General features: G+C 38.3%; 1 protein-coding gene across 18 annotated transcripts in view; it reads right to left on the reverse strand.

Annotated features, from left to right (window-relative positions):
- CELF2 (CUGBP Elav-like family member 2) overlaps positions 1 to 15,612 on the reverse strand; it is a 621,764-nt gene that overhangs the window by 460,854 nt on the left and 145,298 nt on the right. For 2 of the 18 annotated variants that reach the window (XM_075345297.1, XM_075345296.1), the window contains exon 2: positions 1,014 to 1,101. The exons of the other annotated variants lie outside the window; for them this stretch is intronic. The gene's annotated coding sequence lies outside the window, so the exon portion shown is untranslated. The remainder of the gene's footprint in view (positions 1 to 1,013; positions 1,102 to 15,612) is intronic. 18 annotated transcript variants of the gene reach the window in all.

Raw genomic sequence — 15,612 nt, forward strand, 5'->3', positions numbered from 1 at the left:
AAAGGAGTTGGATATTCGAACAGGATCAATGGTGGTCTCAATGCTGAAGCTATATGTGAGTATCCTACAAGACGAGTTAGTTTGTACACTTGAGTACTATGGGTATGAAAAGGACTACATAATGTTCCAGCAGGACAACCTGAAACATATGTGGAGATTGGGAGAGAAATGGTTCAATGACAATGAAGTGGAGGCATCCACAGTCCTCACAGTCCTCAGACCTCAACCCAATTGAAGACTTGTAGGTAGAGTTGAAGAAAAATCTATATACATTCCCAAGTGAGTCAACTAGTATGCTCCACCATTGGGAATGTGTAGAAGAGACCTGGTATCACATTTTGGTAGGGAAATACTTGAATAAAGAGCATGCCGAGAAGGACTCAGACAGTGTTGAAAGCCAAAGGTTGATTTAAAAAACAGTAACAAAAATTTTGAATTTATGTTTTTAGGAGCAAAACAGTAACAATCAGTGCCATGACAAGAATCTGCATAACTAATCACATGCTAAATAGTTAGAAACCAAATGTATGTATGAGATAGCCAAGATGATTGTCTATAAAATGATGGTAGTTTCATGTGCAAAACTGTAGTGGATGGTGAGATATGGAGCTTGAAAGTCAAAAGTTCCAAAACATTGTTACCCGTTTGTTCGTCAGTGTATATGGGTGCCCTTCAGAGAGTGTATACGAGTACAATGTGTATGATGTAAAGCTATGTGTATCATACATATGCTGCAGATAAATACTAACAAGAGAAGTATTACTTCCCTATTCTACCCTACTGTATTAAAATTAATGATATTGACCCTTCCACATTTTTACACCTCCAGGTACATATTAACACATTTCTTGGGCTGCAGCAACGCGTGCACTGCAGTCCAAAAATACAGTAATTATTCACGGCAACCGGTCAACATAATCCATAGACCAATCCACATTTCATAACTGGCTCATATTAATACACAATTAAAATTAAAATGACAAAAAAAGCAATAAATAGAAATGCACTTGCACCTAGGTCTTTCTTAATTAGGAACACCAGTTGCAAAGTGTTAGAACTCCCACTTCTTCTATTTCACGTATGTTTTCTCATTGTTTCACCCTGTAAGAGAATCAAGTTTCCTATTACTTTTAGGAAATCTTTGTTCAACATAATAATGTCAATTTTCATACGACCTAAGAATTGTTTTAAGGAAGAGACTCTATGATTTTGAGTGATTGGTGCTCTGGAGGGGCCGCAAGCTGCCGCGTGGATCTGAAGAGAGTTTGACACAGGTGTTGACAGTTTGAGAAGAGTTTTGCTCTGCAGGTAAATGGGTGTCTGAAGCATCCTTTGTTAATATAACCTTGCATTTAAGCTGTCGCTTGCTGCTGCTACCTCCAACACAGTAAAGCACTAATTTCCTCTTGGATGGAATAAAACGTACAGACCTACAAGATTTTTGGACAGTCTCGTTAAGATTATGCCAATGACAGATGCATTTAGTTAAAACTTCAAAGAAACTGATTATTGGATAGAACAGATGGAAACAAACCTGCTTCAATGTGTAATGATTTCTGCATTGTACGGATCCTCATTGCCAAATATCTTTTTTGAACTGGCAAATAGAAAACTAGGAAATACAATATCTGGGATAGCGTTATCCAGAAAAACGTCACCAATTCTAGGGGCTGAGATGGATCTGCTTCAGTAAAATCTAATTATAGAAGAAATATTATTCTATCTCTATTGCTTTTTCTTGATATCTAATCATCTCATATGACCAGACATATGTCAGGCTGGGTTCTAGATGATATTGGAAGCTAAACGCAGTGGCAAAATTAGGTAGAAGTATTTCATTTATTTTCTCATCCTAATACATAATGCATATAATTAATCTTAAAATAAACATCCAATTCGAGAGTTGCACTATATAATAATTTTGCTCAGGATCAGGTCTATTTTATTTAGTTATAGTCGGTGCATATCTTCCATCAATGTCCATGTCACTGATTATTCCTATAGATGTAGAATCCTGGCACTCTTCGAATTGATGCACACAAAACTTCTGGGGTGGTGCTCAAGTAGCGTCCAAAACCGTCTCAAGTAGATGTAGAATCTCGGCACTCAAGATAAATGTGACTTGTAGAACCAGCACAAGCACCGACGTTTCGGTCAATGACCTTCATCAGTGTGCGTGCAGGGGGTCCTCAGAAGGAAAGCAACTGGTGTAGTCAGGTATGATGTGGTGTCCACCACTTTCTATGTAGCAATTTCCACATAGACCGCAGTGGACACTGCGTCATACCTGACTTCGCCAGTTGCTTTCCTCTGCACACACACTGATGAAGGTCTTTGACTGAAACGTCTGTACTTGTGCTGGTCCTACAAGTTCCTCTCAATAAAAGACCACTATTCACATTTATCTTGAGTGCCAAGACTCTATATCTACTTGAGACGGTTTTGGACCCTACTTGAGCACCACCCCAGAAGTGTTGTGTGTATCAACTCAAAGATTTTTCCTATAATGTACTTCTTGCCCTTTAAAGTAGACCTGTTGCCCGGTTAAAAGTGGACAGTTACTGTTCTTATTAGATTTCTGCTACTCCCCTGAGTACTCCGTTATTTGATTTTCTGAAATCCGCCATAAGGTTCCATTTTGTTTAGTGCTAACTTTCATGGTCTTTGCCAAAGGGGCTGTGCTCACAAGATAATAATACAGAGCAGCCCACAGATATGGCCCAAGAGCACCCTACAAGCCACACCTCCTTGGTAAAGACCATACAAATTAGCATAAAAAGGCCCATATCTCTTAACTTATGGCCGATTGAAAAAAAAAAAAAAAAACATCTAGCTCATGAGAGAAATTGGAATTAAAAAAAATATAAAAACTGACCATTTTTGACCTGGTCATAGCTCATCTTTCTTTCAGATGCTTCTACTCTTTTGGCTAAGGAAAAAATCTTAAAGGGTTACTCCCAACAAGTAATCGTCTATAACAGGATAGGCAATAATTTACTGTAGACACAAATCTTTAGGGATATTCCAGCAACTTCGACCAGAGGATTATAAAATCAAAGACTTTTATTCCAAAACATTAAAAACAGGTATCATGTATAAAATACATATGGTTCACCAATGTGAAGAACACTTATGCGTTTCGGACTGGAGAGTGTCCGAAATGCGTAAGCGTTCTTTACATTGGTGAACCATATGTATTTTATACATGATACCTGTTTTTAATTTTTTTGAATAAAAGTTTTTGATTTTATAATCCTCTGGTCGAAGTTGCTGGAATATCCCTAAAGATTTGTGTCTACAAGATTATCCGGAATCCAAGTTCCCTGCACCGCCCATGATTGACTGAATTCCTCCAGATGCTACATGTGCTATGGTTCGGTGAGCTGGCATATTTTGTTTTTTCTATAATAATTTACTGTGTCGGAACGTGTGGATCTGAAATGTCCTATTGGAAAAGAGTAGTAAAGACAACTTTATACCAATGGCACATTTCAATAGCCCTTTTAAAGGGTTATTTCCATCTCCAAGATCCTATCCCAATATGTAGTAGCTATAATAATATTAGCAAATACTTCCAATTAGAATTGCAGTATAGTTCTTCTGATTCACTATCTTGCTTACCTAATGTGCAGGGCATTGCAGAACCTTAGGAATCCATAGGTATAAACACGCACATAGTCACAGTTACTTATTTGCTCGAGGTCATAACCATGGATGGCTAAGGTCCTGTAAGGTTGTCCTGGGGTTTTATCTATTTATCAGTACTTATTAGTTACCCTACAGTACCTAGTACTAGCAGTCGAGCCAGACCTAAGCCATAATATCAGGTCCTGCAATGCCCTGAACATGAGATAAGTGACATCAGTGAATCAGAAGAACTATACTAAAAAAAACATACAGTTAGGGACCTTAGATTGTGAGCCCCAATAGGGACAGTGTTGCCAATGTATGTAAAGCGCTGTGGAATTAATAGCGCTATATAAATGAATAAATATATATATATATATAAATACTACATTTAGGTATTTGCTAATATTATTATTACAGATTGGGATAGGATCTTGGTGATGGGTATAACCCTTTAACTCAATTAAATGTGCCGTGCACAGGTATGTTCATACTTATGTGACTTATAGATGAATATATGGGAATATTTGCCCAGGTCACATTATTTACTATGGCACCATGGGTAAAACCAGAAAAGCATTCTTAAAATGACACTACCTTGCCAATTAACTGATCGACATAGATCTGGTGTCCCTAACCCCATAGATGACCATTTAATACATGTCTTGTTGTTTCTTAGACCTAATAGGGCATAAGGAATGGAATTGGATAATTTATTCATTTCAAATATTTTTTCACTTAAAGAGTCCATAAGTGGCTTATTACAGAATATTCAATGTTATCTCTCATTATGTGTTCAATCATGCATATACACCATCAAATATGATGCCTATAAGGTTGACATGTCCGAGTGGATACATTAAAATCCTCCGAAAGTGGACAAACACCACAAAGAGTTAAACAGAAAATGAATAATAACTGTACATAATAAAGAATGCAATCTATCAGCACGTATTAAAGGCAATTAAGCTTACTTTTTATGAGTTTAGTACCAATTAAAATTGTTAATGTCAGTTAACTACCTATTGTGGCACAATATACTGCACTGGCATTTCAGCACACAATTTAATTGGTGTCTAGCTAAAGAACAGTATGCACTTTGATTAAATGTATTCATGTAGCTCATTTTATTATACATAATGTAAATGAAGCAACTTGCATTCTGAGAAAAAAAACATGAATATAAATATGAATTAAATGGCTATATCCCAGGTTAATTATTAGCACTAAAAGAAAACCTCATATATCTGTAATAATAACTCTAGAAGATATATAGTGACAAAAAGCTTGAGGGATTGACAGCGCCACCTGACAGTGGCACAGCCCGCGATGTGATATAGAGGGAATTATCAGCGAGACCATACTCTCCCACCCTTCAGCTGTATGATGTGGGGCAGGAAGAGCTCCTACCTAGGAGTCCAAGGGGCGTGCCTCTCAGTCAGCTATCTCTATGAAGATACTTGTCAAATATTGAATCTCTCCGCCCAATAGACCCCTTCGCAGAGACAGAACAAGGATTTCAATGGAAAAAGACAAGTTAAAGGCAACCTGTCAGGTCCCTTATGCCCTCCATCCCAGCAACATTCATGCCCAAATTCCCTGCCTAACCAGCCCTGTATAATGCTATTCACTAATATGAATGTTTAAAAAACAACTTATAAACCTTGCTGTCCCTATTTTAATTATGGTAGCCTCCGGAGACCTTTAATCCAGAGGCGATATGGTTTCACAAACTTGGGTTGGTCAATCCACATGAACCCGATAACCTCGACAAGGTGATCTCATTATATTGGGAGCCTAACTGTAAATGCTTCTATGTATGATTAAAAATCTGCGTGTCTCTGGCTGAATAAGATGGTGGACACAACCTGGCTATGGGGCGGAGTGCTTGGCAGAACAAATGCACTACAACTATATCAGAAAACTGACCAGAAGCTTCAACAAGTGTGAACAGGTGCCAACCGAAAAACTAGTTCCGTAGACTAGTCATCTCACGTTCCTTGTTATCACGCCCCTATGGGTGTGATAACATGATTTCCACTAGCCAGCATCACCACCAGCTTCTGGAAATATTGCGCATGCACACAACTCATCTCGGCTGCGTCAGTGCACCTTTGAAGCCGAGTATACACTTCCCGGCTTCACTAGGCGAACTGCGCATGAACGGACGTTCAGAAAACATGTACATGCTGTCTACTAAACTTCTGGTCATGCACAGTGTACCTAATGAAGTCGGAAAGCTCATGGAAATAATGTTATCATGCCCAGAAAGGCATGATAACATGGAAAAAGGGTCAACTAGTATAGAATAACAATGCCCCTTCAACTAGTCCTAGCCCCAATAAGCATAGGGACAGCAAGGTTTCTAAGTCTTTCTTTTAAACATTCATATTACTGAATATCATTATACAGGACTGTTTAGGCAGGGAATTTGGGCATACAGGTATGAATGATGCAGCTAGGTTGGAGGCATAGGAGTTCTGACAGGTTCCCTTTAAAATGTAACTATCGACACAAACCTTCATATTAATCTGCTCAGTTGCTTCTCATCTATAACATTTTACCACATTTATGCCATCAGCAAAATGTTTTTCATTGGGTGCAAAAGTTTCTAAACCTTGTTGAGAAATGTTTAGTTATCTAGCTAGGGTTAAATAGAAATGATCACCTGTTGTAACCATCAAAGCTCAACTCATGTCTATGCGGCTATGTCTATAACGCCATTTGTAAAGAGATGAGCTTAAATAAAAGAAGCAGCCACACAGAATTAGACCTAGGCATATATTATTCATATATTGGAGATGAACTTAGAAGCTTCAAATGCTAGATACAAGTCATTATTGAATTTCTGTTCTACTCTCAATGCTATGTGTTATAAAACCCAGATATTCTCATTTATCATCCTCATTTACCTTCTCGTTATGTTTTGCCCTTTTATTCAATATTTACCTGATTATTCACAACTACAAACATAATCCACCATCATATCGTGCTCATAATGACTAGCAGATGACCATTTTCTAGATCTACATGATTTCCACGGCTAGTTTAGTTCCTCATTGTCACCTATATATCCCCTTTTGTAACCTTGGAGTTTTTGCACACCCATACTGTGCTTTGACCACCACACTGATATCATTGTAATCATTATGCATTATAATTACAGTCTTTCTGCAAAGTTCTTCAAACAATCTAAAGTAATATCAAATAACTGCACTAAGGAAGGAGAAAATTGTAGATTTGTACTAGTATCTTCTACAAAGCAACATCTCCTAAATAAGGATGCTTCTAGAAGATGTGCCGTCTGTGTGCCATATAAAATTAAGGTCAACTTTCCAGTAGCATGTTTGCTGATTTATGTACAGAAATTGCTGTCAAATATATTTTTCTAATATGCCTGAGATGAAAGAACCGTTTTGTACCTCTTTGGATTTCTCATTGCTTTCCTGGTTTGTAATGCAAAAATAAACTTGTTAGGCTTAACGTGGTTCATACAAGTAAATATTTATGCTAAATTTTATGGTTTCACGCAAAAGTAACAAGTGTACGTGTACATTGAGAAGGGCCCTGGTGAATACAAATGAAATGCTCTACCTACAAAATGTTTTTATTTTTGTAGTAAATGCAGATGAACAGAATCCCCCAAAGATAGGTCAAAGAAACAACCATATTAGTTTTTTTCTCAGATTTAAAGGGGATAGCCACTATTTTTTTTTTACAATATATCTAGGAACTAACTGGCAGGTAGGTGCTGAGTACCTGCCTGTTGCAACTACCTGCTGTTGCACCTAAAATCAAGGGCTCTGCAAAAACCAAACCACGATCAGGTAGACCAACAAAAATTTCGCCCATAACTGCCAGGAAAATTGTTTGGGATGCAAAAAAAACCCCACAAATAACATCAGCTGAAATACAGGATTCACTGAAAACTAGCGGTGTGGCTGTTTCAAGATGCACAATAAGGAGGCACTTGAAGAAAAATGGGCTACATGGCCGAGTCACCAGATGAAAGCCATTACTGCACAAATGCCACAAAGTATCTCACCTACAATATGCCAAACAGCACAGAGATAAGCCTTCAAACTTCTGGAACAAGGTAATTTGGAGTGATGAGACCAAAATTAAACTTTTTGGCCATGACCATAAACGTTACATTTGGAGAGGTGACAACAAGGCCTATGATGAAAGGAACACCATTCCTACTGTAAAGCAGAGGTGGATTGCTGATGATGTGGGGTGTGTGAGCTACAAAGTCAAAGGAAATTTGGTCAAAGTTGAAGGAAAGATGAATGCAGCACATTATCAACAAATACTAGAGGCAAATTTACACTCATCAGCCCAGAAGCTGCGCATGGGATGTACTCGGATGTTTCAAAATGATAACGATCTAAAACACAAGGTTAAGTCAAACTGTCATGCCACAGCAGAACAAAGTGAAGGTTCTGGAGTGGCCATCTCATCCTGACCTCAATATCATTGAGCAACTCTGGGGACAACTCAAGTGCGCAGTTCATGCAAGAAAGTCCAGCAATTTATATGAACTGGAGGCATTTTGCCAAGAAGAATGGGCAGCTTTACCATCTGAGAAAATAAAGAGACTCATCCACAACTGCCACAAAAGACTTCAAGCTGTCATTGATGTTAGAGGGGGCAATACACGGTATTAAAAACTTGGGTATGTGAACTTTTGATCAGGGTCATTTGGATGTTTTTGGATGTCATTATGATTTAAAAAGAGAAAACACAGTGGTTTGACAAAAAATGGCTTCACCCAACCACTAACCATGAGTGGAAAAAAAGATTTTGTGTTATCATTCATTTCTCTGAAAAAAGGCAAAGAAAGCAAAAAATCTGCCGGGGAATGTAAACACAACTGTATGCATATGGTCACTTATTTAGAGGGGCCATGAACTTACCCAAAGAAGATTAGATCTTTATGGATGTGTAGTTAAATAACTTTATAGCTAGGAATGATCGAATACTTCAAATATTCGGCTTTGCGAATCATCCCTATTTATAGCCGTTCTCTACATTTTGGCTTGACAAAGACTCCGATAAGAGTTAAAATGTAGCAATTTTGTGTGGGTTTTGAAAATAAGTGAATACATTTCTTTATTGATTTGGATTCTGTCCTGATATTTTTTTAGAAACACAGTTGTCGACATAGTCTTAGTCAATAGCAAGCTTATATTTCCTGCAGATCTTTAAATTGAAGCAAATGGATATATTAAAATAATTATTAGGAAGCACATTGATATAGGAGAAGCAATCACATTTAAGAGATGTTTATATCTGTAAGTCCATAAATTAATCTTTGAGTCAACATTCAAGGACAGCTTGGCACTGATTCTGAGAGGCCATCTAGTCCGAACATTGTGATCAGAACCTTTCATTATCCAGCGCTAGTTCTACAGCGTAAACAGCACAAAGAATCAATTAAGGGATTCATGCATATAACATGAAATCTGAAAAGCGTCATTTTCACCAAATACGATAGATTTCTAACAAGCAATATGCTCTAAATGATACTCATGAAGAAAGTGGTTTAGGCGAGAAGAACGAGAAGCGTTGGGGTTTTAGGTTCTTTAATTCCTCCTACAGTTATGTTTATGAGCTAACAAATTACACATTGGACACAATAAACTTCCCACTACTGTTTCATTAGACAGCACAGGAAGTGTTTTAAAGAGTAATTTAGGCACTGACTGTGTAGAGAATGGCTTGATAGTGATTCTCGAATGTCTTCTCTAATTCTGCAGTAAATAAACTAGCCTTGTTTCTTTGTATACTTCACTTGCAGGCTGCATTGTACTCTATCACATGAGCTACCAGCTGAACCATGGATAGATTATAGAGTAATATAGTATATATTAAACAACTAAGTACTCAGAATATACAAAATTTGCTAATTAAACATCAAAACATAAAAAAATCTAATAGACTATGTTATACCAAGGATATGCGCCAAGAGAACATTATTTGACAATCATGCACCGTTCTCTCAGATTGTCCACCTAAGGCACAATACAGTTATGAAGGATTTCCCTGGATTATTCCTTCAAGATATTCCAAAAATATCTACATGTAAAAGATGTAACCCCCCAAAAAAATTAATCACTGTATGTTCAGAGTAGATGCAAAAGTACCATATTCCCGGCAATAACTGCACCATGACATGATTTTACTGCCAGCCACATTATTCTATGTAATGTACAGGATAATTGTCTAATGGGTACCAATAATGCCTGCCATAGAGATTGATATGACTCACGTGCAATGAACAGACAGTAAAATACCAGATCAGGTGGATAACTTGACAGGTATGTATACAGAATCATTTAGCCCCATAAAGACTGAGCCACTTTGTACATTAATGACCAAGCCTCATTTTCCAAATCTCACCAGTGTGGTAATACACTGATGAGCAAAATGGTGACCATGTTTTGAATGTTTGATTTTCAGGCTCCATATCTCACCATCCACTACAGCTTTGAGAGTGAGATTACATTCATTTTATAGACAATCATCTTGAATATTTTGTACATAAATTTTACTTGCAACTATTTAGCATATGATTAGCTAGGCAGATTTTTGTCATGTCACTGCATCGTTACTGCTTTGATCCTATGTGGTGGAAAACTACTGTTTGGTGCATGGCAAGGCTCGGAAGTGAAGGAGCACCATTTGATTGTAGAGAGTCCAAAATTGTCTGGAATAGATTATGAACGCCATGTCACATTTGCAGAGCCAGCGAGGTTCAAAAACAGCAGAAATGCCCTAAAAGTGACACAATTTTGGTAACTAAATCCCTCAAGGCATTAATCTAGGGGAGTGGTGAGCATCTTGAATCCATTTTGTGCTTTACAGAATTTGATAATATGGGGCAGTGAGAATGAATTTTTTTTAGCAACAATTATGCTGAAGGCAAACAATTTTCACATTTACAAGAGTAAAATAACAAAATAGACCATAAAAATTGTTACACAAGTTCTTCTGAGCACGGCAATATCCCATATGTGGTTGGAAACTACTGTTCAGGCGCACAGTGTAAAGTTCATAAGGGAGTGAGTGCCATATCGAAGTGCAGATTTGCTGGAATAGTTTTCGGGTACCATGTCACATTGAGAGATCCCCTGAGGTGCAAAAACAGCAGAAACCCCCATAAATTACCTTATTTTACAAACTACACCTCTTAATGGAATCACTTGGTGGTGCACTGAGCATACTGACACCACATAAATTTCACAAAATCGTACATTTTTGCCAATAAAGTGTAGTTTTAGTTCTAGATTTAACATCTTCCCAAGGGGACATAGATAAAAGTGACAGAATAATTATTACGCAATTTCTCATGAAAGTGATAATACGCCATATGTAACTAGTCAGTACCATTTGGCCACATAGCAAGACTCAGAAGAGAAGGAGCACTAGTTGACTTTTTGGAGAGCAGAGTTTCGTAGAATAGTTTCTGCATTCCATATACAGAGCTGCGAAGTGTCAGAAGAGCAGAAACCTCCTTCAAATAACCCAAATTTGGAAATTACACCCCTTTTGGAACTCATCTATGGGTGTAGTGATGATTTTGACTCCTTGGATGTTGCAGAGTGAATATAGAAATCTGCAATTGTAGTTCCCAGTACATTGTGCCCAGTTTGAGCTTCTGGAGACCTGCACCCTATAAATTAAGTAGGCTCTCCTCGTTACACAAATGCTAAACATGTGGACAATAACTGCAGTTTAGGCACGCGATGGGGCTCAGAAGGGAGGGGGGGGTATTTGGATTTGGGAGCGCAGATTTAACTGAATTTCTTTAGGGGTGAGGAGCCATAGCACTTTTCTGGAGGCTTTGTGCTACAAGTAATATGAAAACCCTTTGGGAGGCAGAATCAACAAATCAACAGCAGATCAAGAAGTTATCTTATTTATTTGTACGGCGTTCACCGTATGGTATAAGTGATTAGACGGGTTTATTCTTTAGGTCAGTGCTAGCAGCCAGCGATACCAGATTTATATAGCTTTTTAATGTTTGGATACTATCGCACACAAAAAATGTTGTTTTTTTTCATCCAAAAAGCTTTTTCCATCATCATATTTTAAGAGTCATGAGAGGACTTGATCTTGATCTTTGCCGGATGATTTGACATTTTTATTGGTACCAATTTTGGGCACAATATTATTTGTTCGCTTTTGGAACACCAAAGAATAAATATTAAATAATAAGGCATATATATGAGCAGGGCCGCAAACAGGGTAGAAAGCCTAAATGACCAAGCAGAACAATTAACATGCAATGTTAGTACAAATCATTGCGAGGTAATGTCCATGTAGATAGATAGAAAAAAATATATAAATAGCCCATATGCATGTGTTGCACATAGTGCAAGGAAAATAGAGTAGTATTAGGAAATATCCAATAATCAAACAAATAATATATGCTTTATTATTTATTGTATGGTGTTCCAGACTTGCAGCACATTTTACCTATGGTTGAGTGAATTGCATGTCTTTTTGCATTTGTATTATGAACATGGATTTTGATATGCGTTTTTCTATGTAGTGCATTCATTGTATGCCTTTTATTGATTTTGCATTTATTATTTTTAATTGTTTTTAATGTACTTTTGATACTGAATGAAGGTTTTTTTGCACATATTGCATTGATTGGGTATGCTTCTCTCTCCATGTGCAGATTTCAATGAAAGATCGGCTGTTAGACCCTGCTTATGACTATGTCTAACAGGCCATAATACCTTGCAAACCATGATGTCATTGTTTGATCAGGTGCCAAAACAACCATCAGATCTCCATGATAACATTGTGGGGGTGCCAATGGGGGTGAGAGAAAGAGCCCCCTCCCTCTTACAACCTTCTAAATGCCGTGATCACTCTCAATTGCAGTATATTGGGGATTAATCAGCCAAGGGTGGCATGCACGCTGACCAGGGGTGGCATGCTGTTACTGCAGGAGCTCGGCTGTCAGGTGAGATGAGCTCCAGCAGTGACTGTGTGGGGAAGTGCTGTAATCAGTCAGTCAGATTGACCGATCGCAACAATCTGAGTGTGGGAACTGATGAAATGGGTCTCCACATCATTGGCCGTATCGGTCAGCTGTCAGTGACCGATGTCGGCTTAGTGCTGTCACTGCTGAGTGTTTTCACTCAGTGACCGTTTAACGCCATGACGGACATAGCACATCATGTTACAGGAACTTATGCCTGCTCATGGGGTGCTATGTCCATCATTCGTCAGAAATGGGTTAATGAGGTTATTCTTTCATATATCATTCTGATATACTACCTTTCGGGTTGTATTAAACTAGCAGTATGGCTTTGTTTACTTTTTCACCCCTCTTTTAGATAAAAGTTGTGTTCATTGCTGCTTGGGGCTGGAGGATCATTGATCTCAAAGGCTACATTTTTATACTTTGTTTTCCTTGTTATACTTCTGTGGAAAAACGGCTATGAAAACAAAGAATGGTTTACTATGGCGACCCATCCCAAATTCCTTTATTTGCACATATGAGATATTGACTCTTACGTCAGAACTCTATCTTTAATATCATGCAAATATCATCAAAATCTGTAAAGGCCTATGAGGTATTAATATCCATCACACACAATTAATACTTTACTATGATAGTTAGAGGGGGAAAACGGATTTCTCACTCCCTTGCAAGTGGATGTCACAACATATTTGATGAAGCCGTACATGAAATGGTGTTTGGAGCAGAAGCCAGGTACGAAACGTGTTGAAGCCTTCAGGGCACGAGGTTAAAAAAAGCAAATTTGTACATGAAAAAACACCTGCTTTTCTCTTTCAACCACACAGAGGTGTGAATTTTCCTTTGGGATTCACACATTATCTCGGCCTGAAAGAGCAAAATAGCTGTGATATATTTTAATCAACACTTTGTGAGAGAATAAAATGGCAATGGGGAGGCAGATTTCATCCGAATGACTGACAGTGACCATAACAGGCTTTCAAAGTCAGTTTGCCATTCCCAATGCTGCATTTCCCTCACACAATTGATGCATAGCAACTGAAGGACAATTACAAGTGACTGCATATCACTTTGCATCTATTGGCAATGGCACGTTAATTCCCTGACAGATTAAGAAATTACTGCTAATGCCATTCACTGCCTCGGAGTTCAACAACACAGTCTGGGACTGGAAATAACCACACTACAGTAAATTGTGCTTCTTTATAATCAACCGTACAGGCTGTATTGCTTGTGAAGAAAATGAGATTATCCGTAGTTTATGTATTTTGGTGAAGTGTTTAATTATTTAATGCTTTTTACTTCCCTTTCCTCTCGAGTTTCATTTAAAAATAACCTGTTTTAGCAGTGATTTTTTTTTTTAATGTCTGCTACGGCAGAAAATGCTGTTTCATCACTTAATGGGACACTGGCGCGTGCAGATTACACATTCTACGATTGCTACGTGTTGAACCTTTGATCGAGTCTCCAGTGTTCCATTAGGAATGAAGATGATAGTACATGGTTATGCTCAGTCTCTAGAAATCTGGCCATAAGCAAAACTGTTTAAATATATCTTAAAAAATATTTTTAGTAACCAGAGTTGGGCAAATTTATTCACGCAGAATACAATTCTGCTTGAACGTTACAAAAATTGTTATTCTACAGATTGCGGATTTGTAATTTATTCCGCATGAACTCAGCAAAATGGTAGCCTACCTCGCAACCATTTTGCTGAACCATAAAGGGCCAGCAAAAGGTTAATCCTAACCCCCCCAAAAGCTAATACCTCACCACTCACCTCTCCAGCCTTAGGGTACCTTCACACTTAGCGATGCAGCAGCGATCCGACCAGCGATCTGACCTGGTCAGGATGGCTGCTGCATCGCTACATGGTCGCTGGTGAGCTGTCAAACAGGCAGATCTCACCAGCGACCAGTGAACAGCCCCCAGCCAGCAGCGACGTGCAAGCGACGCTGCGCTTGCACGGAGCCGCCGTCTGGAAGCTGCGGAGACTGGTAACTAAGGTAAACATCGGGTATGGTTACCCGATGTTTACATTAGTTACCAGCGCACACCGCTTAGCTGTGTGTGCAGAGAGCAGGGAGCCGCGCACACTGAGCGCTGGCTCCTTGCTCTCCTAGCTGCTGTACACATCGGGTTAATTAATTAATTAATATCCGCAGAACCTTATGCCCCTTTGCTCTATGTCAACACTTCTAGCCACGAATAAGCCAAGGACATCTTTTGCCTGTTGCAAGGTAGGCGCGAGGTCATGACGTCACAATGTGCACCATGACCTTACAATACATGTGTATAGAGACGTCCCGGGCCTAGTTGCAGCCATAAGTCTCAGTCTAACATGAAGATGTCTTGGGTCTCAGCACAGTGCTGCAGTAAGAAGAACAGCCAAGGACCGAGGGACAGTGGACACTAGAGGTGAGTGGTGAGGTATTGCTTTCTTTTTTTGTACATCTTACTTTTATTACGCTATTTAGACCCCAGATACAAAGGACATTCAATTCATGGAGAATAAATTATCTGCAAATCAAATTTACCCATAAAATCTGCATTATTTGCCTATTCTTATGATATCCAAAACATAAAAAAATTGAGAATGTTATTGTATGTAATTGATGACTGAAAATATAAGACCTTGGGGCTGCTTAGTATGTGCTTTGCACCCTAATTTCCATCAAGTGTTTAAATAAAGGAGTCTATAAGAAACAGTCCCCTCATGTTTCTCCATTGAAAGTGCTACGGAATATGATGGTGCTATATTTATATAAAATTATTATTATGTTTCAGGCTTGTGTACAGCTCTGTGGTAGAGCAATCTTGATATATGGCCCTATCATGTATTTATTTAATTTGTATTCAATATTTTTGGTAATTATCCAAATAAATTGAGAATACATTAACTACGAAGGAAGCGGACAGTATTACTTTATATTAAAATGTATTATGTACCTAGTATTTACTGCTAATACTATTATATACTTCAA

Source organism: Anomaloglossus baeobatrachus, chromosome 4 (assembly GCF_048569485.1).
Source record: "Anomaloglossus baeobatrachus isolate aAnoBae1 chromosome 4, aAnoBae1.hap1, whole genome shotgun sequence".
Lineage (NCBI taxonomy): Eukaryota > Metazoa > Chordata > Amphibia > Anura > Aromobatidae > Anomaloglossus > Anomaloglossus baeobatrachus.